The 9,262-nt window shown below is 50.7% G+C and overlaps 1 long non-coding RNA gene across 1 annotated transcript in view; it reads left to right on the top strand.

The window, feature by feature from the left end:
- Positions 1 to 8,656, top strand: part of LOC107181870 — a 13,988-nt gene extending 5,332 nt beyond the window's left edge. The window contains exons 2-3 of the long non-coding RNA XR_001512583.1: positions 3,278 to 3,288; positions 8,550 to 8,656. This is a non-coding gene — a long non-coding RNA (uncharacterized LOC107181870). The remainder of the gene's footprint in view (positions 1 to 3,277; positions 3,289 to 8,549) is intronic.
- The last annotated feature ends 606 nt before the right edge of the window (positions 8,657 to 9,262 follow it).

The raw sequence follows: 9,262 nt of genomic DNA on the forward strand, positions 1-9,262 counted from the left end.
GTGCGTCTCCGGGTTGCGGGGAGGGCGTGAGGTTACCTAGGGCGCAGGGGGCTGGCGCAGGGGGAGAGCCCTGGAGGCGGTGGCCCCTCCTGCTCTGGGCCCTGCTGCAGAGCTGACTCCGGTTCCATCTCGGGGTGTGTGTGTGTGTGGGGGGGTGCTTTTCCGGACCTTTCTTCTGAGCACTTGATCTCTCTGCTCCCCTCCACCTGTGTGACACACCCGCCCAGGCAAATGCAGGCGCCTGCCTCCCCCTCCACTTCCCCGGGTCCTCCTGGCCCATCTGAAGCTCCGGTGAAAAGAGAACGTTCAGGTCTGGCTCTTCCCTTTGCGGAAATGCAGCTCATTTCAGTCCGTTCACGCATTCATCCCAGGAGCACAGGGCGCCCACCCCAGGCCAGGCACTGGGGACGTGACAGCGAACAAACCAGCCAGGGTATCAGATCATCGGAGCAGCTGATGCGAACTGTGTGTAAATTCCAGTGCCCGATGGCAGCGCAGCCGCTCCCCGTGGGAGCAGCACTAGGTAGAGTCTAACCGAGGAGACCCATCACCGCCCGGGCTCTCCCACTCTCACTTCAGCCCGCTCTCTGAGGACTGGGCAGACCCTGGCCCAAAGGCCTTCTTCCTGGAAGTTTCCTTCCCTCCAGTCCTCTCCTCATTTGCAAGTCAGACAACAGTGCAAGTGTTGGGGCGAATGAAGGCGCGTGTTCTCTCTGACGTAGGCGTCGTAGGTCCATGGAGGACCTGCCATGGAGAGGCACCGTCTTCACAGTTCCCGGGTGACTTCTTCTTTATTATTTTTTATTTTTAAAATACATATTTTTATTGATTTCAGAGAGGAAGGGAGAGGGAGAGATAGAAACATCAATGATGAGAGAGAATCATTGACCGGCTGCCTCCTGCACACCCCCTAATAGGGATCGAGCCTGAAACCAGGGCATGTACCCTGACCAGGAATCAAACCATAGGTGGATGCTCAACCACTGAGCCACACCGCCTGGGCCCCTGGTGACTTCTTGACCCAAGCAATGGTGCTGTTGGGATAACACTCCGGCCAATCAGAGGGATGTTTCCTCTCCCCAGGAGTGGATGGGGAGCAGGAGTGATTTATGGTCTTTCTGACGGACTTCTCAATGGAACAATAAAAACAAATTTAAAAAATATGGATGATGAAGCCTGGCCAGGTGGTTCAGTTGGTGGGACCGTCATCCCATTCACCAAAAAGTTGCGGGTTCTATTCCTGGGCAGGGCGCATACCTAGGTTGCAGGTTCGATCCCTGGCTGGGGAGTGTGAGGGAGGCAACCAGTCAATGTCTCTCTCTCTCTCTCTCCCTCTCTTGCTTTTCCTCTATCTCTAAAATTCAGTGGAAACATATCCTCTGTTAAGGATTAAAAATTTAAAAAAAGGATGGTAAAGAGAGTGACCCAGTCCTATTCAGTGACACTCCACTAATAAAGACCAGTGCCTGTACCTGCATAGTCTAACAAGTAGGGCAGTTATAAGGATATACGCAATCCTCATACACGTAGGGAAGTTCATTGTTATGGCCCTAAATAGCCAGAGAGTGTGTCTATCGGTCAGGGGTAAAATTACACTTTCATATTTGACAATTATATCTTGATGGACTTGGTGAAGTGAGAATGTTGGTAACTCCGATAGTGGGAGGGCAAGTGGGACGGAGGCAGCTTCCATTGACTGTCGGCCCTTCTGTCAGACTAATGTTGGCCATTAGCCTACTGCTGAATATTCATAAATACTCAATCTACCCCGAACATATTGCCTACTCTCTGAACTCAACTGAAGTCTTGCTTCCCCTGTAAGAGCATCACGGGCTGGTTCACTCTAGCTTCTCTCTAGGCCTAAGGCTCGATATTTATTAGGTTCTACCTGAGGCATCTTTTCCTTGTTGACTTTTTATTACTCTTTCAAGAGTTTATTCTTTGTCTATATGTGAGTTCCTTGAGAGCAGCAACCATTTTAAATTTCTCCTTGATATAGCATGTTTTGTGTGAATATTTATTAACTAGAATTATACTCCAGGAATAGATATTAGCTTAATTTTTAAAAAATATATATTTTATTGATTTTTTTACAGAGAGGAAAAGAGAGGGATAGAGAGTTAGAAACATTGATGAGAGAGATGCATCATCGATCAGCTGCTTCCTGCACACCTCCCACTGGGATGTGCCCGAAACCAAGGTACATGCACTTGACCAGAATCGAACCTGGGACCTTTCAGTCTGCAGGCCGATGCTCTATCCATTGAGCCAAACCAGTCAGGGCGATATTAGCTTAATTTTATAGAAGCAAGGCAGGCCAGCACCTGGAAGTTTATGTCCTACTCAATCTTTTTTTGTTGGTTTTGTTAATCCTCATGAGGATATTTCTCCTTTGCTTTTTTAGAGAGAGGGGAAGGGAGGGGGAGAGACAGAGAGAGAGAAACATCAGTGTGAGACACATCAACTGGTTGCCTCTCACATGGGCCTTGACCGGGGACGGGGAGTGAACCCGCCACCCAGGTACCTGCCCTTGATTGGGAATCCAAACAGAGACCCTTCAGTGTGTAGGCCGACGCCCAAACCACTGAGCCACACCAGCCAGGGCTACGCCTTTTAAAGGCAGTTATTTGAGGATGTATTTTAGAAAACAACAGTGTCAACCAAGAAGGGAGATAAGAGATTCAGGAATAATGTATCCAATTCATGGCAGCCATAAAAGGCAACCTCAGGATGAAATTGTCCCCAGGTCTGGCGAGCAGTCTGTCTTATTAGAGTAAGAGGATGGAGGCACCAGGAAAGCGGTCTCAGGATGGGGGTGAGGAGTGGAGGGACCTTTCACAGAGTGGAATATATGTAAGTTATTCTTACATATATAATAAGGGGATACTGCAAGGAATTAATGTGGTGATAGAACACGCACAGCAGGAAGTAAGCAAGGAAAACAAGGCGATTGGTAACTGCAGGAAAGACAGAACGTTATGCTAAAGGAAGTTTCTATTCGGGTCTCCAAACGAAGGCGCCTGCCCAGTGAGAGTCGGGGTCAGCAGGCCTCAAGAAGAAGGACAGAAAGATTCCAAACAGTAAAGGGAAGATTTGGAAGCGATTAGGGACCCGGGGAAGAAGGCACAGATTTCTGCTTCCAACTGTGAAAGAGAGGCAATCAACACCTTCTGGAAAACCCAGACATTTTTATGAGAAGCTTAGCTCCCATAGGCAGCGATTAAAAACGTGGCCTGGTTTTGAGGAAGTGGTGGAGAGTGAGGACGGCTCCTTTAAGGGGCAGGGCCTGTCCCTGGCCCAGTGGTGCCCAAGATGGGCTCTTAGTTCTCTTCGACTCTGCAGCAAGAACATTTGCTTCGTCATACGATGTAAAGGCTGCTCAGTGGTTCCCAGCTTTTAACACCAAACGCAGACAAAGCACCGGAGACGAAAATAGCTAGAAAGGAGGACGGAAAGGCTTTCCACCTGGACAATAAAAATGAAAAGCACAGCTTGTAGTTGGCAGGTAGGCAAGACAAGGGAAGGGCAACTGTGATTGATGAGATTATTGCTCCCAATTATTCACTGTCCTCCCCTGGCTTGCCACGCCCCCTGTGGGAGGGGAATCCTTCCTTCCCTGCCCATTGGTGTCAGGCTTGGACATGTGACTTGCTTTGGCCAATGGAATGTAAGTGGAAATGACATAAGCTATGTCGGAGCGGACACCTCAAGAGGCATTGTGCGCTTCTGCCTTCCTTCCTTTCCCCTCTCTCATGAGAGCGGCAGGTCTCAGGTGGGGGCTGCTCTTCAACCGGCTTCCCAGAATCAAGAGGAAGCCAGAGGCAGGGCAGGGCAAGGCATGTGACTGGGAAATAAGCCTGAGTCGCTAAGGTTTTTTTGTTGTTTACAGTGTTGTTGTTGTCCTAGCACACCCATGAAAGCTGACTGACATGTACAGGGGAGAGTGGGGGTGTGAATACCTTCCTCATATAAAGTGGGGGATCAAGAGATGCTGCCTGTAATCAATAGATTAAGAAATAAAGATTACCAAGGTAATCAGTAGATGGACTGCAATAGTGATATGTTGGGACAATGGGACAATAACAATGTACTGGGTAATGCTGGGAGAAGAGTAGAACCTAGATGGGGGTGATGTGAGTGGCTAACTCTTATGCATCATAAGATTTTCTCTAATAACTCATTCCCGGAACCACGCACACTTACTGAACTGCCCCCTGCCCCCAGTCTTTTAAAAATAACCTCTGTTGATCCTACACCCACTCTGGCTGCTGCCCTTCTCCTCCCCGCTTTATAGCTGAGTGCCCTGAACCAGTGGCCTGGGTTTGCTGTCACCTGTCCCTTGAACCCTGCCTCCGCCTCTCACCTAAATGCGACATCAGGATCAGCAAGCACGTCTAGGCTGCTGACAGTGGTCAGTTCTCTGTCTTCGTCTTCCTGGACCTCTCAGCAGCAGTGGCCACAATTCTCGCTTCCTCCTCCCCGAAATGCTGCCTTCACGTGGCTTCTGAGACACCCACCTTTCCTGCTTTTCCTTATGCCTCGTGTATCCTTTGCTCATCTCATCAACCTCTAAACCTGGGAGTCCCCAGGGCACTTGCTCTTGATCTTCACTTTGATCTTCATCTCTTTTCCGCCTACACTCACCTCACTCCCTTGATGCTCCGGCTCAGTCTCCTGGCTTGAAATTGGATCCTTATGACGAAGACTCCCAAGGCCACATCTGCAGCTTGGACCCCTCCCTTGAGCTCTAGTGTTATATCCAACCGACTTCTCAGCATCTCCCCTTGGGAACCAAAAGACACCTTGGGGTTAACTTATCCAACACCAACCTCCTGCTTTTCTTCCCTGAACCCGCTCCCCCCACCCCCATCTTTCTCCATCACACAAATGGCGTCTTCCAGGAGCTCAGGCCAAACACTGGGACTCCTCCTGGACTCCTCTGTTCCTCATACCCTGTTGCCAGGAAATACTCCCGGCTCCACTTTCAAAATCTACTCAGTGTCCGACCACGTCTCAAGCCTCCGGCTTCTGCTGAATGATTTCAGTGGCCGCTTAATGGTCTCTGTCTTTACTGACATCCCTCATGGTCTCTCAACACGACAACCAGAGTGACCTTTTTAAAACACAAGTGAGTCGGATCATGTCACCTTTGAGCTGGAAACCCTCCACTGGCTCCCATGTCCCCCAGAGTAAAAGCTCAGGCCCTTATGATGACCCACAAGGCCCTAGGCCGGAACTTTCCAGAGGAAATATAACACGAGCCACAGATGTAATCTAAAATTTTCTAGCACTTATATTATAAAAAAATAAAAAGAAACAGGTGAAATGAACTTTAACAGTATATGGGTTGGGCAAAAGTAGGTTTACAGTTGTATAGGGTGTCCCAAAATTCACACAAGATTTGAATTTTGCGTGAGCATTAACAAAACAACAAATAAAAGCCTAATTTGACTTGGTTTATTGAATCAGATTCTAATATCTGTTGCCCTTTGATTTCAATTCCTTCAATTTGATAAGCATGACCAAGTACCAATGATGGCCCAGGAGCAGGGACAATGAAGACCAATGCGTCTTTGCCAGCAAAGCCATGGAGGCCATTTACCCTATGTGCTATTCCATACATAACCCTATACTATATTCTTTATGAATCAATAAAACATTTACAATTTTTAATTATAAACATGTGTTTTCTATCAAAATACTTCTTGCGTGAATTTTGGGACACCCTATACAAGTAAATAATAAATACTAATATAAGAATGAACTCTGTTTTACGTGCTGGCAGGGCTGGTTTCTCCCGAGGGCTCTCGCCTTGGCATGTATACGGCTGTCTTCTCTCTGTGTTTGTGTCCCAAACTTCAGTTCTTATAAGGACACCAGTCATGCTGGGTTAGGGCCTATGCTGGATCAGGGCCTAGGCATTTAAACTCATTCACCTCCTAAAAGACCTTACCTCCTGGGGGTTAATGACCCTCCACAGCATGTCCCTCAGCAGACATGTGCTTGCTCCTGCTGTGAGTCAGGCCTGGCTCCAGCTGAGACAACGTCATGGAAGGCACAGTCCTGCCTCACATGGTCCCGCCTCACACGGTCCTGCCTCAGGGAGCTGACCTTCTGTGGGAAGGTGGGTTGTGCTAAGTGCAGACAGCGGTGTGTGCTCTATGGAGGGAAGGAGAACATGGCTGCTGGGCCCATCTCAGGTTCACGGGGAGAGAGCACGGCTCCTGGGGGAATGAGCAACAGCTGTCCAGAGTGACCCCGAGGGCACCCAGCTAAGTGACATTTCCAGTTCTGTGTCACATTCATGAAGCCACAAGCGTCATGGAAAGTAGGGAGGCCCGGCCAGCGTGGCTCAGTGGCTGAGCATTGACCCATGAACCAAGAGGTCGCAGGTTTGATTCCTGGTCAGGGCATATGCCCAGGTTGTGGGCTTGATCCCCAGCAGGGGGCGTGCAGGAGGCAGCCGATCAATGTTGATATTTTTCTCTCATTGATGTTTCTATCTCTCTCTCATCCTCTCTCTCTCTCAAAATCAATGAAAACATTTTAAAAAAGAAAGAAAGTGGGGTGAACCTCAGAGCTAGTTCTGGTTCTTCAGTAGCATCGAACCTTGGGCAGGTCACTTAACTTCTCCGAATCAGAATGGAACCAGTAATCCCTGCTCAGCTACCTCATAAGAACATTATGTTCTGTTCATGGTAATGCCCTCCGTGGTCGGGAAGGGTTATCACTACCGATTAACATCAGCAAAATTTCCTTTGTCCCGAGATCATTTCTGGGATTTTCCTCAGAGTGGCACCTGGGCTGGGCAGGGACCAAAAGGCACTTCTGCCTTTTCCAGCATCCTGGTCCCCAGCCACGCGCTGAGCTGAGACCGGGTATTCCTGGGCCCGACCAAAGTTGACATGCCTGGCACGCTGAGGGTGATTGGGTGGGGGGGGGAGCGGGCGAGCAGGCTCTCCAGGACTTGGTTTACCACACCCAGTGGGAGGTTTGCCATCCTACTCCCCAAACCCTGGGCCTGAGGCATCTGTCCCTGTGTAGGAGGCTGTGGGAGCATCAGATTGGTGAATGAGTATGGGTGTGTGTGTGTGTGTACATATGTACACATGTGCATGCATACACACAGATGTCCCTATAGGATTTACCTCTTAGTTATTTCACTATGAAAATTAGAGGACTGCCTGGCTGGTGTGGTTCAGTGGTTGAGTGTAGACCTATGAACCGGGAGGTCACGGACACATGCCCGGGTTGCGGGATCAATCCTCAGTGTGTGGAAGTGTAAGAGGCAGCCGACCGATGATTCTCTCTCATCATTGATGCTTCTCTCCCTCTCGCTCTTCCTCTCTCTGAAATCAATAGAAAGTTAGAGGATTGTTCTCAGGTTCCTGTTTGAACAGCCCAGCCTCACAAGCCCAGGGAAGAGTTGTTGCAACTTGGGGGTTTACAGTCTTGAGGCCCCATCACCGGGGCAGGGGGGCCGGTCGTGGGAGGATGTGTGTCGTGGGCAGGAGTGTCCTCAGCATGGAGCTTCCCGGGGAGAGCGGGTGTGGGTCTCAGTGGCTCCGCTGAGCACATGCTCTCCAAGCCGTGTTCCTTAGGAAGGGCGTTTCTAGAGAAAAGCTGAGGCAGCAGTGAGGGACAGTCTCTTCCTAACCAAAAGGCACAGCACAGGAGTAAATGATGCAGTCCCAGTAAGGTCTTAAATTACATCGAAGGAGTCATTTTTCTTGAAGGAATCTATATATATAAAAGCCAAGTGACCAAATGACGGAGCGTCCAGCATGACCGGTGGCTATGATGTGCACTGCGGTGGCCAACTGGCCTGATCGTGGTGGGGCTGGCCAGCCAACTGCCCTCGGCCCCTCCCCCCCGCTGGCCACACTCCCAACTACACCCACCCCCATTGGGGGTGGGCGGCCGGACCCCACCCATGCACTAATTTATGCATGGCCCTCTAGTAAAATGACATGAGACCAGGGCTGTGCTGGAACCTGGAGCGTGTGGGGGCCATGGCCAGGGTCCCCTGGGTGCCCAGCACTTGGTAGACCTGGGTCTGCGCCCCCCCCATCAGGGGTGGGCGGCTGGACCCCACCCGTGCACGAATTCATGCACTGGCCCTCTAGTAAAATGACATGAGACCAGGGCTGTGCTGGAACCTGGAGCGTGTGGGGGCCATGGCCAGGGTCCCCTGGGTGCCCAGCACTTGGTAGACCTGGGTCTTTGTTAACTGAGAATTTTGACCGTGAGAACAATGTGGTATTTGTGGAGAAGAGCCTGCCCTAAAACCTCGACCAAGAAAATGTCCACCAGCCTGGCCATCGTGGCTCAGGGGCTCAGCGGCGACCTGTGAACCAGGAGGCCATGATTCGATTCTGGTCAGGGCACATGCCCAGGTTGCAGGCTTGATCCCCAGTCATGCAGGAGGCAGCCAATCAGTGATGCTCTCTTGTCGCTGATGTTTCTTGTGGGGCGCGGTTACGGTGTTTTGGCCAGGTTCAAGCCTCGGACTTATGAAAGGACAGGGGCCTCTCATTGCCACATGCAAGTCCCAGCACAATTATAGCCAACGGCTGTGGTTGTAAGCGTGAACCTGTGGTCCAAACACGTAGCCCCATGTGCCTAGCGATAGAGTTCAGGTGCATGTAGTGAGTGAGGATTGAAACCCACGAGAATGCTGAAAACATCTTAACCACGCCCTTACTTTGCCTCGTGGCATCTGCTATAAAATAAAGACACGGCTTGTGGGCGCCGTCTCTCAGAGAAGCAGCGTCCCACCGAGACCCAGCTTTCATTCTCATGTCTGCCTTTTCTAAGCCTTTCAGCCGCCCCCACTCAGGTTCACCCTTGGTTGTACCGGCGCGGCACAATGTGGGCCTCAAAGTTCTGATCAACCTTTCATTCTCTTGTCTGTCTTTTCTCAATCCTTTCACTCCCCCGCCTCCCCGCCCCACTCAGGGTCACTGAACCAGGCTGAGCTGGCATGGCACATAAGGCGCCCTAGGGCTGAGTATGCCATCGCCGTGCCGCTCCCCACAGTTTCTGACTCTCTCCCCTTCTCCCTTGCTCTCTGAAATCAATTTTTTTAAAAAAGGCCCACCTTTCTGGGGGCTGGACAGCTTTAGGGTCTCTCCAACCTCTTCATTTTAGAGAAGAGAGGGCTCCCCTGGTACCCAAGGCTCTTAAATGTCACCATCACCTGCCCCAGCCCGACGCCTCCTGCCACCGCAGCGTCTGGCTGGTGCTGGGGGGCTGATGGCTC

This window comes from Myotis davidii, unplaced genomic scaffold (genome assembly GCF_000327345.1).
Source record: "Myotis davidii unplaced genomic scaffold, ASM32734v1 scaffold333, whole genome shotgun sequence".
In the NCBI taxonomy this organism is placed as follows: domain Eukaryota; kingdom Metazoa; phylum Chordata; class Mammalia; order Chiroptera; family Vespertilionidae; genus Myotis; species Myotis davidii.